This window comes from Amblyomma maculatum, chromosome 1, assembly GCF_055883805.1.
Source record: "Amblyomma maculatum isolate TAMU_Amacu chromosome 1, ASM5588380v1, whole genome shotgun sequence".
Lineage (NCBI taxonomy): Eukaryota > Metazoa > Arthropoda > Arachnida > Ixodida > Ixodidae > Amblyomma > Amblyomma maculatum.
The window spans coordinates 306,733,302-306,754,579 of record NC_139344.1 but is presented as its reverse complement, the minus strand read 5'-3'; the positions used below and the strand labels follow the sequence as shown (position 1 = coordinate 306,754,579).

At 45.8% G+C, this 21,278-nt stretch overlaps 1 protein-coding gene and 1 pseudogene across 2 annotated transcripts in view; both read left to right on the top strand.

Annotated features, from left to right (window-relative positions):
* LOC146207006 (vesicular integral-membrane protein VIP36) overlaps window positions 1-21,278 on the top strand; it is a 69,738-nt gene that overhangs the window by 23,651 nt on the left and 24,809 nt on the right. The window lies entirely within an intron of this gene.
* LOC146207007 (uncharacterized) lies at window positions 10,011-18,259 on the top strand (annotated as a pseudogene).

Here is a 21,278-nt window from a genome sequence, read left to right as displayed (position 1 = left end):
CTAGCGCGAGCGCTCCTGCCCGCGCTACTGCCCGCTTCTTCTTCCTTGTCGTCCATAACATGTGTACACAGAGTAGTCAAAAACTTGTAAAATGCATGGTGTACCACATCAATCGAGCAAGCTTCAAACGCTTTGCTACTGAAATATCCATTTTTTTTTTTTCAAGTAAACCGAAGGCAATGGTGCTGAGGAGAAGGGAGGAGAGAAGTAAGGATTTAATGTTTTGAAGCGACACATGTGCTGTACGAGACACGCCGTAGTACGAGACCTGCTACCTGGTGATGCGCATTAGATGCGCATTAGAATATTAAGATGATGCGCATTAGAATAAAAATTTTCCAAGCATATTAAAAAAGCTCAGCAGATCACTTAAATTTCACTGCAAGCGATCATGGAGAATGTTGCATTTCTGCTCGTGTACCTCTCCTATAGAGCAAAAAGAACAAAATGAGGGCATTCTTATAGGACTTCATGTATATATTAGCCTGTAATGATCTTAACTACATCTTTACGATGAAACAGACTTCAAACGTCCCTTTTATCGAGCAGAATAAAACAAGTTGACAGCGTATTCTATTCTATTACTTAAAGTGGCGGTCCCACTCCAGCAATGAAAAGACGACATTTTTGGTGATGTTCGTACGTCTACTGTGTCTCACTTGTTTAGTTTATAAATGTGATTTTAATATCTTTGTAAAGCTTATTATATATGCTTTCAAATGATGCATTTGGTTTATAAATAGCTGCAAAGATGTTTAAGTTGTAAAGGAAAACACAAATTTAAGAAATGGCTTTTCAGCTCTACTTGTCTCAAGAAATGCAAAATTGTGCGAAACCTTTTGCACCTAGAGAAAAACCGAGATGTTTTGAGATTAGATGCTAATGAACAAAGTTAAGCACTTTTGTTAGCGTGTATCGCTTAGTTTATTAGCCACGAGCCTTTGAAAAGTGTGCGAAACAAGTAATTATATATACAATAACTTTCAAGATACGCAATTGTGCTACGGAGATTTTTTGCACAGTTGGAGGTCATGTAGGGTTTGCTTTTTCCTGAAAATATCGTCTGTCTGCTTCATTTAGTGTAAAAGTTATTTGTGATCAAAGTTGGCATTTTTTGTAAAATGGCTAAAAAGAAAATGCTAAACTGTTCAGGTAACAAGCTTTCAGCAGAGCTGAGGTTTCACTTGGAAAAACATTACACTTCGCTGTCAGAGGATAAGCATCGGGTTTGCTCTACGACTCTTGAGCAATGTGCACGGTCAGGGTGATTTCAGCAAATTTTCGTGGTTCGCTTAAAACGCGAGAGCTCTTGAAGCATGTTTGAAATGCTCCATGGCTTGTTTTTTTCTGGTGAATATAACGTTTCGGGCTTTCGTTTATTCAACTGGTAACAATTATCAACTACAAAGTGTGCAAAAGAACAAATAATAGTGGAATAGCAGTAGGTAAATGTAGTAGGTAGTGCCATCTACAAAATGTATGTGGACTAACAATGTCGCAGTTCAGTAAAATTACGAGGGTGGCGCTACAAAAATTCTGAATCGATGGGCATTTACTAGAGGGTATTATGTACAACGTTTTTCTCTCTGCCTTTTTCTTTCCATCGGGCGAGAGAGGTAAACACTGGCAGGTCGGGTCGAGTGGTTTAGTCGAAATATTGTTAGGGCTCTACTATTGTGCAGGGGTGGGTTGACTCGGGTCGACCCCGCTGCAGAAAGCATGTAAATGCGGTCTAGTTGAGTCGGGGAACAGTGGGACGTCGCACCACGGATTTGTCATGGAGGTGGACTTCCGAACAATAGCTGGAGTATTTTTCCAGTCTCCCCCTCTGTGACGAATCAAGTCTGGCGACCTCTGCAAATGGACCTTTTTCCAATAGCGCACCCCTCTTGAGGGCGTCAGGCAAAGTACTATTGACAGGACGGGTTGCCAAGGATTTGTGCAGAAATTCATTCCTAGTAGTGGGGTGAGCTTATCTTCTAACAGTAGTTGAGTGCAGGGCTGGTCTCGTCTAGCCTGTCTGGAGACGCATGAGTCAACTGTGAACGTACCTTGATACACTACTCCCCTCCCCTGTTCAACCATGACAATGACAACAGGAAGCTGAAGAACCTGGCCGCGTCTTCTCTGTTGAGGCAAACTGCGGGAGGTGGGTACAATATTGTTGCGAAGAAGATCGGCAGTGGCGCGAGAGGAGCCCTCGCGCTAGGCCAGACATTAAATCATCGTTCATTCTGTCGATATGTTGTGCCGTCCTCTTTGCTTGCCGCCACGTAACATTTTGGTGGAGGTGCTGGGTATGTCATCCCCATCCTCGCCTTGGAGCATCGACACCATCTGTGAGCCGGGACCATCGACCGAGGGCCCAGGGACATCGCCGAGCAGCTTCGCCCCAGCCCTTCCAACCCAGACCCAACCAACTACCTCCGCCCAGCCCCCAGCCCGGATCTTAAGACAAGGAGAACACACAGACCAACCAGAACCGAGACGAAGGACCCGAAAGATCCGAAGGACACAAACATGCAACCCCCGCCCAAGCTGCCAGACGTGGCCTCGAGCCATCGGCCCCATGGACTCTCGTGACGGATGGTTGACAGCATTAGGAGAGGTGATTACCCATGCATCCCACGCATCAGACATCATGGTGGCAAGTCATTCCTGTATTTCCTTGAACATCCTCACCGTCACGTCACCATCAACTTCAAGCGAAGCGATCGAGACGATCGCTCGGTGGCCCCAGGAAGTGTTGCGAAGAAGATCGGCAGTGGCGCGAGATGAGCCCTCGAGCTAGGCCAGACATTAAATCATCGTTCATTCTGTCGCCATGTTGTGTCGTCCTCTTTGCTTGCCGCCACGTAACAATAAAATGCGTGCATTCCGAAGGGCTAGAAGATGCTAGCACGGCACGCAATTATTGTGCAGCAGTTCGCCGTGTTGATGATGCGAGGGACGTCGTTTCCTGGAAAAGGACGTGCAGCAAAGTCCTCCCCCTATTTTCGCGTGGCATCTCGGCGAAAATGGCATCAGAGCATGCTTCGTGCATGCGCAGTAGCACTACTTAAAAAAGAAAAAAAGTCTATTGACAATGTACACTTGCTTGCTTTGTGATTTATTTATCCCCTCCAATTCAATGTGTCATACTGTTTGTGTGCCGAAACGCCGCCAGAGCTCTAGTGCGTGCAGCTGAGGTGCTCCCCTAGCTACAGTCAACACTGTACCCCGGTGAACAAAACGTGCTTCTTGTCCAGTACAAGTAGTGGCTTTCATTACTCGTTTTTAGTTTTTTAGTAACACACATGATTTGTGCTTGTGTTTGGCAAAAGCAGGCATCTCGCTGCTCATGGGGCTGCCTCGCAAGAGAAGCGAATAACCGCTAACACTGGCAAACCGACGAACAGAGGAGGCCTTTTCCTTTCTTTCCAGCAGAATCAGCCATTTAAATAACAGTTCTGTCATAATTTCAACCTACCAGAGCAACCTACCAGCTAGAGATGCATCCAGACAACGCGGAATCTCTCTGCATTCTTATTATCTAGTTAGTCTTACACTGAAAGTGAGAATATGAAGTCTTGCGTGTTAGAGGGTCGGTATCATGCAAACCCTCGAAGGAAAAATAAAATTTGATGCTATGAAATTATGAAATGAAGAGAAGAGGTTGTTACATGCCGCACAAATTTATTGCATGATATGAAGATTTTACGAGTTCACAACAAAGATAAAAATGGTAAAAGAAATACTAAAATTCTGTTTCGCTCTGCACACATGATAAAGAATGCATCGAATGCTAAACTCTGGTATTGACCCAAGTACATTGCTGTTTGCTTATTTCCCACATTTTAGGCAGGACAGGAAAAAATTTTATAAAAGTGTGAATAAACTTTACTTTGACTTTGCCGCCGCAGTTCTGTTCAATCATCGTCGACTACTCATGCAAGATAGTCCAGCCGAGGGAAGAAAAAAAAACGGTTGGTAGGGTCGTAGCAGCTAAAATGACCCCACCTCTGTCTTTTGTGCTGCTCAACGTTTCTTCTGCGCGTCCCCTTTCTTTTGGACGGGTTTGTTTATTTTATCTGCACGCTTTTTTCACCAAACTCGCTCTCTTCATTGTTTCCCTGATTGACAAAGAAACATTAGCGCTCGGAAACAGCGGTCCTGTGTACTTCACCGTGCCCGTCATGTTCCGTGAGGCTGGAAACAGGGACATCGGTCTTGGTGACTCTTTGCAGCTGCCTGTTGGGTCGGCAATTATCAAAAGGTCGTTTTTATAGGCTTTCATCACCACGAGCGCAGAGGTGGCTTTGTGGCTTCCATTCCTGCTCCTTCGTCGTTTCTACTCTGTTTTTTTTTATTTTCCCTTCGAAGCCTAGCTGCAGTGCTTGTGCCATGTTCCATTGCATCCGTTTTCTCTACAACAGTACCAGTGGAGGAGAGAGTGTGCTGGCCACTCATTTCTTTTGTGTTCGCCGGCTACATTTTGTTACTACAGAAACTACGCCTCTTGTGGAGCATTCGCCCTCGCCTTCCGTACACACACGGACGACGCGCATGCTTGTGTGAATAAATGAAATGACTGTGGAGCATCAAATTGGAAGAGGGGAAGAGGACGCCATAAGCACCTACAAAACTGGCCCTGTTCGGGCCTCTCTTCTGGCAATGTTCCTTTACAACCCCCTCTCCCCTTCTCCCATTTCCCACATAGTTTAGCGTGAATCCGCCTCTTCAGTGCCGAAGTGAACATTAATACATGCCGGCATCTGGCGCGATACATAGCCTCTTAATGGATTTCATGTGTCATTCGCAATATCGATTCATCTCAAAAGGAAAAAAAGTTGGCATCATTCACTTATCTACACATTGTAACTTGCTATTTCTAGTTTCCAATGTTGGACAAGCCCAAACTAAAAATAAGCAAGGACTACTGTTGACTGAAGTTCAGCTTATTATAGCTATATTATCATATATGTAGTAACGTTTGATAAAACAAATTTTTGTTGACCACAAGAGCTGGCAGTTTGCACTCCAGTCCAGGAGTGTTCCGGTCCCTACTATATCTATGGCATCAACAATAGGGAGCTTTGGAATAGGGGGCCCATACCGCTTAGTGGGATAGGGCAATAGAGTGGCAACAATGCGCACGATGAACAGGCGAGGGGTGCGGTAATTATACTGGGCATGCCTACTTGTGCCCCACTATTACCTTATCTCCCTAACCGATAGGGTCTCCCTATTCTAAAGCTCATGATTACGTGATTGCACAGCGCGAGGATCAAAAGAACACAAGACAGGCGCTACTTCAACTAAGGTTCATTGTCAAAGCCTGAAGAAATATATGCATGAGACACAAACAAATAATTTGCATGATATCGCCACTTTTCCCCTTTTTGGCATCCGCTTTTCCTTTTCACTGGTACTAAATTTGCACTGTGATCATGTTGACACCCTGTTTTATTTTTATTTAGGCAGGCTAGGGTACTGCAGTCAAAACCACCTAGATTACTGCAGTCCAGTCCAACCCGCCAGTCCAACCCGCACAGCGGGGAGGAACAATCGAGTTTGTGGCTCTACAGCAGAAACTACACTTAGTCTCACAAGATGTTTGCAGTACTGTGTGAAGCCCCGGCACTACAATAGGCAATTGTGCTCATACTGCCCAGGTGGCAGTAGGAGCAAAATTCTCTATTATAGAGCGCAGGGGGGAGAGGTACTTAGGAGCACAATTGCAAGGGCTCCTCTGCCTTTCCCAGTGCTGCAGAGAGGGAAGGCTCTTGTCACATTGCCGTGGGTGCGTGTATTGTTAGCCATGCTGTGGGGTGCAGAGGGGAGTTGAACAAGGGAGCCTATGCTGTGCAGGACGGTGACAAAAGTTCTTCCCTTCTCTGCCTGGATTTTGCTGTGGAGCCACAAAATATTTGAAAGCCCTTGCAGCAACAAAAGAAAAGCCTTCAGGCAGTGTGAAGACTGGGCACTCAATTCCCCATTCATGGATTGGTGGCCTAGCCTGGTGTCAGAATCTGAACTACTCTCAAGATAGCGACAGTGGAACCGCCACCTTAAGTTGCCAGTACAGTGAGCTAGAATTATGATTTCTAGTTCACTATAGTTGGCGGTAATATAGTTCTTTAAATTGAAGGTACTTGGAGCAGCAGAAAGCCCATCAGAAGATGAAAAACACACTTCCAGTCATTCAAGTGTCGTCCTCCTTGCATGCGCTAGCAACAGGCTTGGGAGTTGAACAGTGTTGACTGTTAGTTACACGTTGCGTATTCACTTAACCTAATTAGTCACTACAGGCGCCCACCGTAGCCACGCACTGTTGAGGCCACGGAGAAGGAAGCCGAGCTCTTCGCCAGAGTAATTCTGTCTCCAGGCATAAACCAAACTATTTCTACGTACAAACAAGATTATTTGCTTGTGTGAACTGGTTTCGAAAGCAGTGTACCTTGGCACAGTGTAGGCACGCTGCGTTTTTGCCTACACCCCATGCTGCTGCCGATCGGGGAGTACACTCAAGTTGTTGTGCCCCAAAAGTACAGATCAGCTATTCTCAAGCTGGCACATGATGGGCGATCCACGCTTGTTTACAAACATGACGCTTGTTTATTGTCCGGCTGATGACATCAAGGTTTGGCTGTACTTTGCAGTTGGTGAAGTCTGCGTGGTGTGTACACAGACTGTCCTGGCTCACAACGATGCTGAATAATTGCTCTGGAGAGTACAAATGTGCAAGGAACAGTGACACAACTTGCTGACATAAGAAAATTGGGGGGTTTGATATACAGGAGATTTAATAAAGCCTTTTGTGCAAAGAATGAACTCTTCAGTTTTGCAGCTTAAAGCTTGCAATACAATCAGACCTGTGAAGTACAAGTGGTGCCATTAAAGGGAAACCCGGGTCTTTAACCATGAAAAATTGCCAAAAAATCTCTTTTCTGAAATATAGTTTTTTTGGAATATAAAAGTTCTGAAGAACCAACTTCTGAAATATTATGGTCCTCTGAATAATATTTATTGTGTTAATAAATTTTGAAGACAGTAAAGCGACAATTTTCGCTCATAAAACGACTTCAAGATTGATAGAATTCAACCTTGCGCTCCTCGGCAATGGCACAACGAAGTGCGGCGATTTTGGTACCATTCGAAAGCTGCACTCCTCTACTTTCTGCTTCTGACGGGAAATGGTTCTCAGTCCAGCAACAGTGGAGCTAGACCAGTGCAAAAAAATACTAAAATCTCTCACGCCGTTATTTTTTTCGCACCACATGGGGCAATTCCTGCGATTGGACGCCTGGAAGCATCGTCTGCTGCACAAAAGAGCGTTGTTTGCCATTTTGCCCTGCTACTGCGTTCCTCCACTGTGTTGTCTGGTTGAAAACAGAAGTTTTGAATGGCTCATGCCTTTGGTCAAAAACAAACACGGCGCCCTCGCAAGGAATCATCGGACTCGCCAGCACTGGCGACGATTAGCCCAGCGAGCCAGTGTAGTGTGCGTATGGAAGGGTTGGTGACATGTGCTGCGCCGGCACCCGTCGTGGTGCCGAACAGAGTGTGCATTATCACATCACTTCATTATCTTAACGACCATCAGTTCGGGGTAATTACATAAGGGGCGGGTACACGTATAAACATATTAGTTAAATATGGCATTTATACAATTACAGAATGTGGATGGGCCGGTGTGTCGTGTAGAAGGCCAGAGCGAGCAAAGGATGATGCTGCAAACCTTGTAGTATGAGATTGTGGATTGCAGGGGTGACCAATGTGGGGTGTAATGCGTGCCGGAGGGCTGATGTGGGCTGGAATTCGAAAAGAGCTGTAAAGAAACTTAATACTGGCAATTCGAAGACTGCATGCAAGATTTGTTAGACCGGACTTAGCTTTTAAGGATGAAATACTGGCATTGTAGGAATAGCAGGAATGAATGAATCTGGCGGCTCGATTCTGTAGGGATTCAAGTGAATAGATTTGGTTTGGACTGCAGATGGGGGATGCATATTCTAGTTTTGTTCGTGCCAGTGATTTGTATGCGAGAAGTTTTATGTCTGGTGGTACGTGGCAGAAGAAACCAAGAGATCTGTTAGCTGATGATAAGATATTTGTGACATGCACATTCCAGGTTAGATCTTTGCATAGGGTTATATATTGTCAGGCAGCGCAGAGGAGAGAACAATGAAGTGCAAAAAAGAAGCTCGCTAGAAGGAAGGGTGAGGAAGAGAAAGCTCGCCAACGTTCAGTGAGCGCACCAGCTAAAGTGGGGTCATCCCTGTAAATAAACCTAACAGTGTGGTGGCAGGTGCTGGAACGATCACCACGGAGCTTTCTCGACCTCGTTGGAGCAGACTACTCGCTGGTCTTCCACCTTTGACCATGAACATGCTCTAGGAAAACGACGCAGGGCAGCAAAGTGCAGCGGCACCCGCTTGGCAGCACTACCGCGAGCCACGGACCTTTTCTGGCAAGGCTGGCCAATACGTGGACGAGTGGCTCACCAATTACCAGTGGGTGAGCAAGTACAATCGCTGGGATGCTATAGTAAAACTGGTAGATGTTTTTTTCTTGGACGCCACAGCCCTGACATGGTTTGAGAACCATGAAGCGTCCCTAACGAACTAGGATCATTTTGAGATTCGCAATTCTTTCAGGGATACCGCAACAAAACGGAAATGTGCTGAGCAGACTTTACTCCAGTGAGCGCAAGTGCCTGGAGAAACATGCTCAACGTACATTGAAGAGGTCCTGAAACTCTACAAAGTGGTGAATCCGAGAATGTCTGAAGAAGACCGAGTTGGCCACCTTTTAAAGGGCATATATAACTTTTTAATTACAAAAGGCAACTTGGATTCTGCCACGGCCGTGATCAAGCACTTTCGTCCATTTAAAGCTCTAAAGCTGCGTCGCATAACCCCCAAGTTCAGCCGTTTGCCTAATGTGACCACTGTTGCGTGGATTTGCATGAGCCTTCGAATTTATCAGACATGATTTGCCAAATTGTCTGTGATGAACTCTCCCGCCATCAAGATGTTGTATGCCGCAGTGCAATTCCCTGTGATAGCTGCTATCTGCAGGCAGCTCCGATCCAGCACTCCTCTCCTTGTGGTACTACCGTTCCAACTCCTCCTCTCCGTGACCACCGAAACGACTCCTACGGCCCTGCTCCACCAGCTCGTTCCTACTACCAGTGCGCCACCTCCTCCGCAACACCACCAGCGGCTGGAGTGATCGCTTCGATCCTATATCCGAGGGCTATTATCGGGACCGTGCTCGTGAATGTGAACCACCAGTATGTTACCAGTGTGGTATGCTTGGCCGCGTATCCAGATTCTGGCGCTGCCAGAACCCGGTTTCACGCTACCAGCGACAATGGTCGAATCGTCGATGTAAGAGTCCCTGACCCGACCTATCCACCTCCTTCAGGCTCCTACTGCTACACATCACCACGAAACGACTGTCCAGCTTCTGACCAGAGCCTGACTCCAACTGCTCGCCGCTCCCGACGTTCGCCCTCTCCCCGCCGTTCTTCGCTGCCACTGGGAAACTAGCGCGTGCGGCTGATGGAGGTACGGTCACCAGGTCATCGATATTGCCAATTCCTCTACCTGTCATTATGTTAAAGAACCATCTGGAAGTATTAGTGGACGGTGTTTGTGTTATGGCCTTAGTGGATACTGGTGCTACAGTGTCCATGATGAGTTTAGATTTTAAGAACCGCCTCAGCCGCAAAATTATGTTTGGTTGGGATAGAACTGTCATATTTTAAGGCGTGGGGGGAGAATCGTTGGTTCCGCTTGGTATTTGTTATGTAAATCTAGCAATCGCTGGACACATGTTTAGAACTGAATTTACGATGCTCCCTCACTCTACACATGACATTATTCTTGGAGTTGACTTTTTACAACAGTGTGGCGCAGCTCTCAACTTCAGCAGTGGCGGGATATCAATAAGCCCTAGCCTTCGATCGGCCCTCATAGAAGAATTGTCGCCTTTCTGTCTTCGAAGATACCGTCGTTCTGGCGATGTCTGCCTTCTTCGGCCCTGTTGTCTCCTCGGGCGTGGTTCCCAATGCCTTCGACGCTCTGGTGGAACCCGCTTCCCTTGCCGGCGCTAAAAAGAATGTGTTGGTGCCCCGCAGCGTTGTTCGAGTGAATGAGGGCCATGCCTTGCTTTGGACTGTCAGCCATTCCAACGAACCTGTCGTATTGCCTTGTGGTTTGAAACTCGCCGACTTTGAAGAATGCCTTTCTATACACATCGCCGTGTTCAGTGACGGTATTGCTCGTTCAACTAGACATCCTGATCTTACCGATTCCCAGTTCCAGTCAATGATAAACGAATCGCTACCCGCCGCCGACCGCCGAATATTGATAGTTCTTGTGAAACATGTGGACGTGTTCAACTTTGCTTGAGATCAGCCACCACCAATTCCACCTTCCCGCACCCATCACATGATCGACACTGGGTCTGCACGCCCGATCAGACAGATGCCGTACCGTGTGTCACCTTCAGAACGTAAGGTAATTGACGAACAGGTCCATGATATGATGCAACGAGGAATTATTCAGGAATCATCTAGCCCGTGGGCCGCCCCTGTAATTCTCGTGAAAAAGAAAGATGGCACATGGCAATTTTGTGTCGACTATCGCCGCCTCAACACTGTCACAAAGAAATGTGTTTACTCACTTCCACGCGTTGATGATGCCATTGACTGCCTCCATTCAGCTTCCTACTTTTCCTCTGTTGATTTACGGTCCAGATATTGACACATTCCGATGCATCATAAAGACAAAGAGAAGACTGCACTTGTGACTCCAGATGGGTTATATGAATGTAATGTGATGCCTTTCGGCCTATGCAATGCTACATTTGAAAAATTTATGAACACCCTTTTGAATGGACTAAAGTCGCAAATTTGCATATGTTACCTAGATGATGTAGTGATTTTCGGGAGGACCTTTGCTGAGCATAACAGCCGTTTAGCTATTGTCCTTAACTTCATGGAGAAAGCCGGTCTCGTGCTGAACTCCAAGAAGTGCCGCTTTGGGGAATGTCAGATCATTGTGCTTGGGCATCTGGTTGACAAAGACTGTGTTAGGCTCGTTCCACAGAAGATTGAAGCTGTCAACAGCGTCAAAAAGCCCAAGTCTGTGAAAGAACTTGGGAGCTTCTTGGGACTTTGTTCTTACTTTCGGCACTTCATCCCCAAGTTTGCGGACGTAGCCTACCCGCTCACATGCCTCTTGCAGAAAGATATTCCCTTCAAATGGACTCACGAATGTGATTCTGCGTTTCACCAGCTCAAGTTTCTTTTTATCTTGCGGCCCATTATCATTTCAGCCCAACAGCTCCCACTGAACTCCACACTGACGCCAGTGGCATCGGCATAGGTGCTGTGCTCATACAACGACATGACAGGAATCAACACGTTGCTTACGCAAGTCGCACCCTAAGCAAGTCTGAGCACAATTATACCGTAACGGAGCAAGAGTGCCTTGCCGTCATTTTCGGCGTACAGTGGTTTCACTCGTACCTTTATGGACGTGCCTTTACAGTCGTCACTGATCATCCGCTTTGCTGGCTGGTGAATCTGCACGACCTCTGCGGTCGGTTGGCCCGCTGGGCATGGTTCGCTCTGCCGGAAAAATGTCTCGTCTGGTGGTGCGCGCTTTCTCCTCGTCGTTCCGACTAGCCTCTACTCCTCTGTTCTACACGCAGTGCACGATTACGTTACAGCTGGGCACTTGGAGTTTGCCAGGACCCTTACCCGCATTGAGGAACGTTTTTATTGGCCAAATATGCATCGAACGACTCAGCGTTATGTGACCTCCTGTGTGCAGTGCCAGCGGTTCAAGCTCCCCACGACTTCTCCACCGGGCCGCTTACTTTCGGGGACACCACCGACCACACCATATGAGCGAGTGGGTGTTGACCTCATAGGCCCGTTTCCCCGCTCTTCCAAAGGCAATCGCTGGGTCATCGCGTGCGTTGACCATCTTGCGCATTACTGTGAAACTGCCGCCATTCCTTCCGCCACTGATGTCTCTTTCTTTCTTCTGTGTCATTCTCAGCGGCAGATGTTGTGGAGCAGCATTTGCACTTGTACCACTCTACACCCCCAGAACGTACAAACTGGACAGTGGGTACATTCGATTATCAGTCCAGGAATGTCTGGGACTACTTGCTGACAGCTGTCCGGAGTTCGATTTTCCTCGGGCAGCCCAGAAGCCCTGCCCACCAGTAAAGCTCCTGGGCTGGCGGCCATTTTGAGTTAGACCTCAAGCGCATTCTGAGTACTTTTCGTGTTCCTGCGTATGATATCGTGCATTACACAATGACAAAATCTCTCTAAGCTGGTGTAAGATGTTTGAATGTTGCGTCTTCGCTTTTATTCTTAATTTTGCTACACACTGAAGCATCCAGAGCCCCTAGCACGGATTGCATTTTCGTGTTACCCAGAAGTTCTTCACTGCTAGCTGTTTCGCGATCTTTTTAGCGCTCAGTTTCTAAAAGCGTCGCAAGCGAACAACTTTGTGCTGGAGCAGCTAACGCTCGTTTCAAATGCTTTTGCAAACGATTTCTTCTGCTTTCGAGCGCAGTGAGCTGGGCCCTTGGAAAAACTTTGTGAGGAGCGACGGCAAGAAAACCCTGCCATACTGAGGTCTGCAAAACGCTTCCGTTCAGTCATGCCACACTCCGCGAAAATCACCGATTGATTTGCGCCTCTGTTATCTATCTTTATAGTATTACACGTATACCAAAAGATCACTGCGAAATAACTGAGTCGTGGTGACTATCGTCTGCTAAGACTGCTAAAAACGGCATGGAGCAAACGTTGGAGGGAGCTCGCGAGGTCACTTGACCATCACGCTGCTTCCTGTCAGAGCGGAAGCAGGGACCTGTCGGCAAGTAGTCCGAGACTGGAAAATCGAATGTACCCACTGACGAACATGCTTGCAATGTATGTCGGCTCTCAGCACAAAAACTGGGATGACGTGCTTTCCTTCATTACATATCCCTACAACACCTTGAAGCATGAGACACTGCTTATAATTCATTTTTCCTTCTCTACGCCCGTCCGCCTCGACACTCTTTAGACACCATTTTGCTGTTCTCTCTCAACACCGAGCCTTCTGTTTCGAGCACCCTCTGCCGCGCTGAAGAGGCTCGTCGACTCGGGCCTCGCAGAACCGCTCTAAGCAGCACTACGATCGTCGGTATCAGGATGTCTCCTGCCTTCCCAGTATGGCTCTGGACACCTCTCCGTAAGCGTGGTTTGACCCAGAAGCTGTTGTCGCACTACACAAGTCCATTTATTGTGCTCAATGAGTTGAATTACGTGGTGTCTCGCCAATGTTCCCAACGCCGCCCCTCTCGGAGAACGCAAGTTGTACATGTCGCAAGAATGAAGCGCTGCCACTCTCTGGACTCTGGCTGACAGCCCAGGAGGCTTCGTCTGCAAAGGGGGAAATGTCAGGTAGCGCAGAGGGGAGAACAAGGAAGTGTGAAAAAGAAGCTCGCCAGAAGGAAGGGTGAAGCTAAAGTGGGGTCATCTCTATAAACCTAACAATATTTATAAGACTTGGTGCCTGAGATTAAGTAGGGGAAAGAATGGTGTTGCGTTTGCAGTAGAACAATACATGCTTGCATTTAGCTGGATTGAGTTTATGAGCCATTGGCTGCACCAGTCTTGCTCACCGAAAAAAAAAGCAATTCATCTCTGCGCGCAAGATCTGTGAAGGCTTCCTTTGGTGTCTGTTACCCACCGCAAGCAATCTGTGGGGGGGGGGGACTTTAAAGAAGTGCCGAGAAATGAGATGCCGGTCATTGTGCTAAGCCTCTCAACTATGAACGAGCTGCTCGATCCTGTGTTGCAGATGCTGAAAACCTCGAGCGAGCGATGGAAAAGAAAATAAGGGAAAGAGATTGATTGTGATTATGTGCCTGGAGGCTTCTAGCATAAGGTTCATTGAAATTTAAGCTTCAGTTTAAAATAAACTTTGAGCTTGTTCAAAACTTATTTCCTTGTTTTCTCAAAATGGGATGTTTAACTACTGTCTCCTACTGTCTCCATGAAATCTCCAGATGTAGCACTCATATATAAACAATTATTGTTTCATTTCAAAGCTGGTAGATTGCTATTTGCAATAAGATTTGAACAACTTGATTTTCTTTTACAAATTTAACTAAATGATAAGGATTGTTGCACATTGAATTTTTTAAACATTTCATTTGATGAGTCTATAACTTCTGTCAACACTCCCTGGCTCTTGTAAAACACATAGATATCAACTTTTAACAGTTTTTGATAAGGAAGTTATTAAAAGCTTGAGCACAATGGTTGGTCATAAATTAATAAATATTTCAGAATTGACACATAAGTAAAAGTAGATTGCATATTTGTGTTCAGCACACAAAAATGCATCAGGTATGCTGTTTTCATACATGTGCAATACAAATTACCAAAATTAGTCTCCTTAATGAAAAACGTGTAGCACACACATATTTCGCACTCAAACTTTTCCAGCATCCTCTGCATACCTAAGAGACTTGGAAGCTAACCTGCTTGCTCCAGAGTGCTCATTAATCCTGTTGCTTTAAAATGCTCCAAAAATTGCTCATTATTAAATATTATGATTAGAATCCAGTGTACATTGAGGCGTGAATTCGGAATTGGGCTTAACTCTTTCCTGCCCGCTCCTATTCCCATCGATAGTCCTCTATCGATGGTTTCACGAATCGAATTTTCCCACTTTCAAAGCGCCCCACGATAAGTGGCATCATCCAGTGGGAAATAGAAGAACCCTTCTTTTGGCTTCGCTTTTGGTTTTGTTTTTTCCGCCGTGCCACAGCCATCCAGGTGGTCTCCGGAGCCGGGTGATCGGCGCTCCTTGTTTACATTATGGCGTCGCATGCTGCTGCTGTGCGGAAACTGCGCGTTTCCATAGAAGTTGACGTGTCAGAGCTCGTTTTTGGATGCAAACAGCAGCACTGATGACTCTGAAGACGAGCTCTTCAGACTTTAGCTGCGTCAGAACTACCCGAAACGTCAACCGCCAAGTCCTGAAAAGTTTCGCTCTGTGCTGATCGCAAGAGATCACCGTTCTGAAGGTCACAACCTGCAGGGTGCCAACGTCTTTCGGGTGGGATTCTTGCCGCTGGCAGTGCAGAGAATCGTGTTTTCTGCTAGAAGACAGCTAGGCATGGACCTCTACTACTGTTTTCTTTCCTAACTCAGTGAATACTGTACACAGAAAGCTAGAATTTGCTGCAATGTTGCATTGGTGCCTGCTCTAAAAAATTATTTATGCTTTATTTGTGTCAAGAAAATTCTATGCTTTTGTGCTTTCTTTTTTAACTTCAATTTTTTTTTTAGTTTTTTTTACATTACTCACTCGGTAAACATGTTGACTGTCACTAATACCATTGTGAAGAGGAATTCTTCCTTTATAATTTAATACTATACAGTCCTGTACCAGGCGAGTTTAGTTCAAGAAATAAATATTAATGACACCACCCAAAAACCACCACTTTTCCTGCGGGCAGGGAAGAGTTAGGATGACTAATTTGCAAAAGTCATGGAAGTTTTTTAATATTCATTTGACTCTCATTTTGAAATACGAAAGGAGCTGTGAAACATTTATTTTACAGCTTTGTGTAATGCTCAAAGGGTTTTTCAATTCCTTTGATCAGTGCAGAAATTCATGCATCTGAATGAGTCTAAGTAACACCTAGGTAGCATTTCAGCTATAATAATTTGGCATTTGGTGCAGAGCCTGTAGTGCAGAGCAGAATCCTTTAATCTTAATCCATGACCCTCCGCGGTAGTGCAGTGGTCAGACCGCTTGACCACTGTGTCCAAGGATGATGGCTTTGGGCTGTGCGATGTAGGCGCACGTTAAAGAATCCCAGGTAGACAAAATTTCTGGAGCAGTGGTGTCTCGCAGCCTCAGTTGCTTCGGGACGTTAAACCCCGTTAACCAAACCACAATCTTAACCGATATCTTGAGTACTACTATAGGTGTGACAATCTTTAAGGTATTAGCATGTTTGCAATTTTTTTATTGCAGAGCTCCTTCCCTAAGGTTGCCATTTGCTAGATGTGTCATGCAGGGGTGAGACAGCTGCACCATTTTGATACACTTTTCTGCACCATGCTGTGCCAAGGCAACAAAATTTCTTTTGCCCTGCGCGTCGCGGCTTCCAGTGGTGTCCAAACATTCAAAATGATTTCTATTCCAATCTCACCGCACTTATTTTATATATTTGATCGTTGTGAGTAATCAGACTACGGTGCTTTTTGTCTTTCTGAACCTGCGGCTGGCATTCAGTGGTTGCAGTATTTCATAGCTGGCTTATATTTTATATATTTGATCGTTGTGAGTAATCAGACTACGGTGCTTTTTGTCTTTCTGAACCTGCGGCTGGCATTCAGTGGTTGCAGTATTTCATAGCTGGCTTATCTTTCAAGGAATCAACATGTGTGGTAATGCTGGTTAGGCAAGAAGGTGATGCTTTGATGGCACTGAGATGTGCAGCCATGACGCGATCGAGTGCTGATGAAAAAGGGTAGTGCTGCGATCATTTTTTGAGCACTCTACTACAAGAGATGCGGCTCCTGTGGAACACTCCTTGGGAACATTGTAGAGTGCTCCTGCAGCTGCTTTAAAGGTTTTGTAAAATATTGTTAATTTGACCTTCATTAATCAGACGGGACATGGCCTTGAACACTCGTTATTACGGACATGGGCAGGCTGGTCAGGGAAATCCGATAAGATACAGGCAGCATATAATGGCCCCGGCACTTCTGTTGTACCAGTAGAGGAGTGTGCGAATTGTAGTAGCTGGGAAAGCAACCTTCATGCCGCCTACAACCGATGTTCATCATTTCAAGAACATTGTCAGCTGCTGACACTATTACCATCCGCCCTGACTGAAAGATGTACAGGTCATCATTGTACCTGAGGCAACAAGGTACGTAATTCAAAAAGCGAGGAAGATGGCAGAGCAGGAAGGTGTGTGGTCCACTTTCAAGAGATTCACTAGGTGTAAGCTACAGCAGGAAGACATCTCCGCGGTTTTAGAATATTAGATCACGGATGAGACAAAGTCCCAACAAAAAAGATTTGCGAATTCAGAGGGCAGAAAGAATGGGTAGCAAAACGTTTCGTGACGCGGTCATTGCAAGAAGCTTACCGCCTGTACAAGATAGCTCCAATGTTGGACTCACAAAATTCATATCCTTGCGTCCTAAATGGGTGAAGTGTGCTCCGCAGTGGCAAGTGTGTGTTTGTGTGTGCTGCGCAAACTTTCAGTTGTGCCTCGTAGGACTGCGGAATGCGTCTGAAAATTCCTTCTCTCCGGAAGATGTGCAGTCTCTGCGTATGCCAGGAACCTACTACATCTTGCTGCCTCAGGAACTGTGACCGGTGCCCTCAAGATGAAATTTTCATTGTCGAAAAATTTGGCATCAGCGATGAGGACTAGGTGCTCATAGCTAACTGGGCTTAAGAAAACTCTGAATGCCTCATCGTTCATGAAAGAATTTCAAAGGATGGATTTCTCAAAACTATGTTTGATGTGTACAAGCAAAAGCTATACACGAAGAAAAGCGTGGCTGCGAGAAAGGGAAAATTGTTTTGCATTTTGATTTTGCCGAGAACTGGACATTTGTGCTTCCCGATGCAGTACAAGCGTACCATTGGCAAAAAAAGCAGGTTATCGTTTTTACATGCATTGCCACGTCAAGAAAATCTACTTGGAACTACGCTGTTATTTTCGATGAAATGTCTCATGATTCAGCTCATGCATGCTTGGCTCTGATGAAGATTGAAGCCCTTCTCGAGGACAATGCACCAGTCTACACAAAAGGTAACCTACGTATGCGATGGAGCTCACTTGAAGAATAAATTTCAGTTTCATGAGCTACAACACAATGAATGCCTAGAGATAAAATGGATGTTTTCAGCCAAGAATGCTTGCGACGGCATTGGTGGATTAGTTAAACATCGAGCAACTTGAGAAGGCCATACAAACGGCTTCATAGACTCACTTCAAGGAACGCTTAAGATTCCTTGCACACAGCAAGCTCGCAGATTTCCGTGAAAAGAAGGCAGAATGGAAAGTAGCAAGGAAAGTGCCTGGAGTCCAGACGCTTCACGTGTGGAAGTATGTGCAGTCGACTGAAGGCAACGCTTTTTACGTGGCCCCCACTGCAGATGCTGATTAGAAGAAACTGTGGTCTGGTTTGCGGTTCTACGCTGGACAATATGTGATGCAAATACCGACGTCAATGACTTTTTTTTTTTTTTACAGGATTTTCCTGAATTAAAATCTACACACAAAGTGGCATCACATCTGAAACTTGCCTCGCCAGTTAAACCCTTTTTGAATTTTGAAAAAATGTTCCCCTTCAGTAAAATAAATTTTCTACTGTGGCAGTGCCCTGCAGAACCACAGAACCCAGAAGTTATATCGGGTGTACAGAGAATGCCACCGTTTATAAAAAAAGGGCTTGTAGAAAAACGGACAACTTTTGCGGTAGAATGATGCCGCAACACGTCACCTTACTCCTTCAATGTTAAGTTGGGGGCATGGGAGCTCTGTGATCAGGGAATCTTTCAACACAACTGCTGGGTTCACTCTAGCAATTATTTTTTGAGCATAATGGTGGAAAAGGTAGGTACTGATGCTTATTGCAAGAGGGGTAGATAGACGCTTGCTAGAGTTAGAAGATTGCTTCCAGTTCCGTCGTCGCGCACACTGTCATATGAGTGAGCCATCACTGACAGCTTTCAGATTTCGTTAAGCCGCGCCGCTATCATGGGTATCGCTTGTAGCCATCACCGTAGTAGCTATCTCAGAAACTGCCACCTTGTATGCGCGAAGGAGAAAGGAAGCTGGAGCAGTCATACGTCGGTTAGAGTACATAGCAATCAAAAACTCTATATTTAATACTTTTGGCGAGATCCCCCCAGATTCCTGTTATGTATGCAGATTCAAAAACAATTTTAAAAGTGCAGTTATTCCCTATCAATAAATAATCTATTGCATAGCAAAGCGCTGTATACAATGTAGAACTTACACAGTGCGGACACGTTTGACCGGCGTTAAGCAGTTCTTAAGAAATTATGGGGGGGGGAGCGCAAGAGCGGAGAGGAACATACACAGCAAACCGAGGGTCAGCGTAAGAAAGACTCCGAAAGGGGGGAACCAGGAGATTTCTGGGTGCAGCGGAAGTGCCACCGCAGTCGGGAAAACAGCAACATGTGGTTGCAATAAATTCTGCTGAACGTGAATAGAAAGGCCGGTAAAAGCGTAAGAAAGAAATGACTGGAAGAAAGAGAAGTGCCTACAGTGGCGGTGGGAACTGAAGTTTTCTTTCCCAGAGCACAATGTGTGTTCCATGAAGCCGTTAACAGTTTTCGGTGAGAGTTAGGACACACTCGTAAAGTAGAGCGACAAAAGAAAGGCGACGTATGAACACGCAACCGGGACCGGGCGTCCCGTCCTGGACGCGCTTCCCTCTCATGCTCCTGGTTTTCGTCTCTATTGCGCTGCCAACTGCCACATTTTGCACACCGGCGGTCCGCATATCGGCTTCGCTTTGAGTTAATGATGCGGCCTTCACAAGGTCTCAGATCTTCGTAGTCGGCTATTCGTTGTTCTAAACTGTACTTCAGCTTGCAGTGTTTGTTTTATAGGAAAACATAGAAACGGTGCCAAGCAGATGGGATCTTTGATAGCCCTCTGCATAGCAGCTTGCCAACTTGACTCCCTTGCTTCCTTACGGAAACAGTACAAGGCAAAAAAAGAAAGAATCAGAAGAAGGGAAAGGCAGAAAGGTCAACTAAGCAAAAAAGTGCACAGCATCAGGAGCCTGTAACCCTCAACTTGAGTCTGGCTTTTGGCATGGCGGGAGTTAACGCAAAAGAACAGAGCTGAACGTAGGCGCGGAGAAATCTGTGAATACAAGCGGCAAAAGCCATCTCAGTCAATCCAAGCCGTGAGGGACTAGTATCGACAGCTCAGCTGTTTCCTCGCCTCAGGAGAATCTCAAGCAGTTACTTAGCGGCTACTTTGCTCAGTGACGAGGCCATTTTGGAAGTGGCGGTGAGTATATAGAGAATCGGACGCTGATTCATTGGCCAGTGAGGAGTTCTTGCTCGAAAGTTCGACCAACACAAAGCCCACCATCACGGCTGTCATGGTACGCGAGTCGCTTCAGACTGCACTACAATTTTTCGAAGACAGCAATGACAAGAATAATGCGCTCAAAATTGCCGGTGTTCTGTGAAATACTGAGTCCAGTGCACACCGTTATGTACAAAAGCAGTCGTTAATTACAATTCTTTTTTCTCAATAAGCTCCTTTTTGTTTTTATTCGTGATTCGTTATTATGGATGACTCGCTTTATGGACAGTTTTGGTCGGAAATCAAAGTGTTCATATTAACGAGGCACGACTGTATATATACAGGGTGTTACAGGGAAGACTAAGTAATTTTAAAAAATGGGCTTTCAGAGGTAAAATTGTTCTTGTTGCCCGAAGTTATCAAGGGTCTGGGCGGGTTCTATAAAACGGGTTAGATGTGCTCTTCAGTGGAATAATTAACTAAAATTCATTAATTAACTTTTTAAGTATTACAATTAGGTTCATCATTGTAATTCAGAAATTGTAGAGAATCATGAGTCAACCCGATATCTATCGTTAGATTTACGAAAACTTTATTGTGCGGATAACTGCAGCACTCGGAAACTCAGTTCTCCAGACGCGCGCAACAGGCTCCGCGCGGCAGCTGAGCGCCGCAAATTCACGGCCCCGCGTTGACGTCAATCACAGTTGTACAAATCACAGGCTAGCCGCGCGTTATCTTGGGCTGAGCAGCGGCGAGCCACTTTTCTTTCGAACCACAGATAAAGCGCGGCGCGCGCGAGATTTGTACAACTGTAAGTGACGTCAACACGGAGGCATCACTTTGTGGCATTCAGTTGCCGCGCGGAGCCCGTTGCGCGCGTCTGTAGAGCTGAGTTTCTGAGCGCTGCAGTTCTCCGCACAATAAAGTTTTCATAAAACTAACGATGGATATCAGGTTGACTCATGATTCTCTACAATTTCCAAATTTTAATCATGCACCCAATTGCAATACTTCAAAAGTTAATTAACAAATTTCAGTTAATTATTCCACTGAAGAGCACATCTAACCCGTCTTATAGAACCCGCCCAGACCCTTGATAACTGCGGGCAACAAAAATAATGTTACCTCTGAAAGTCCATTTATTTTTATATGTA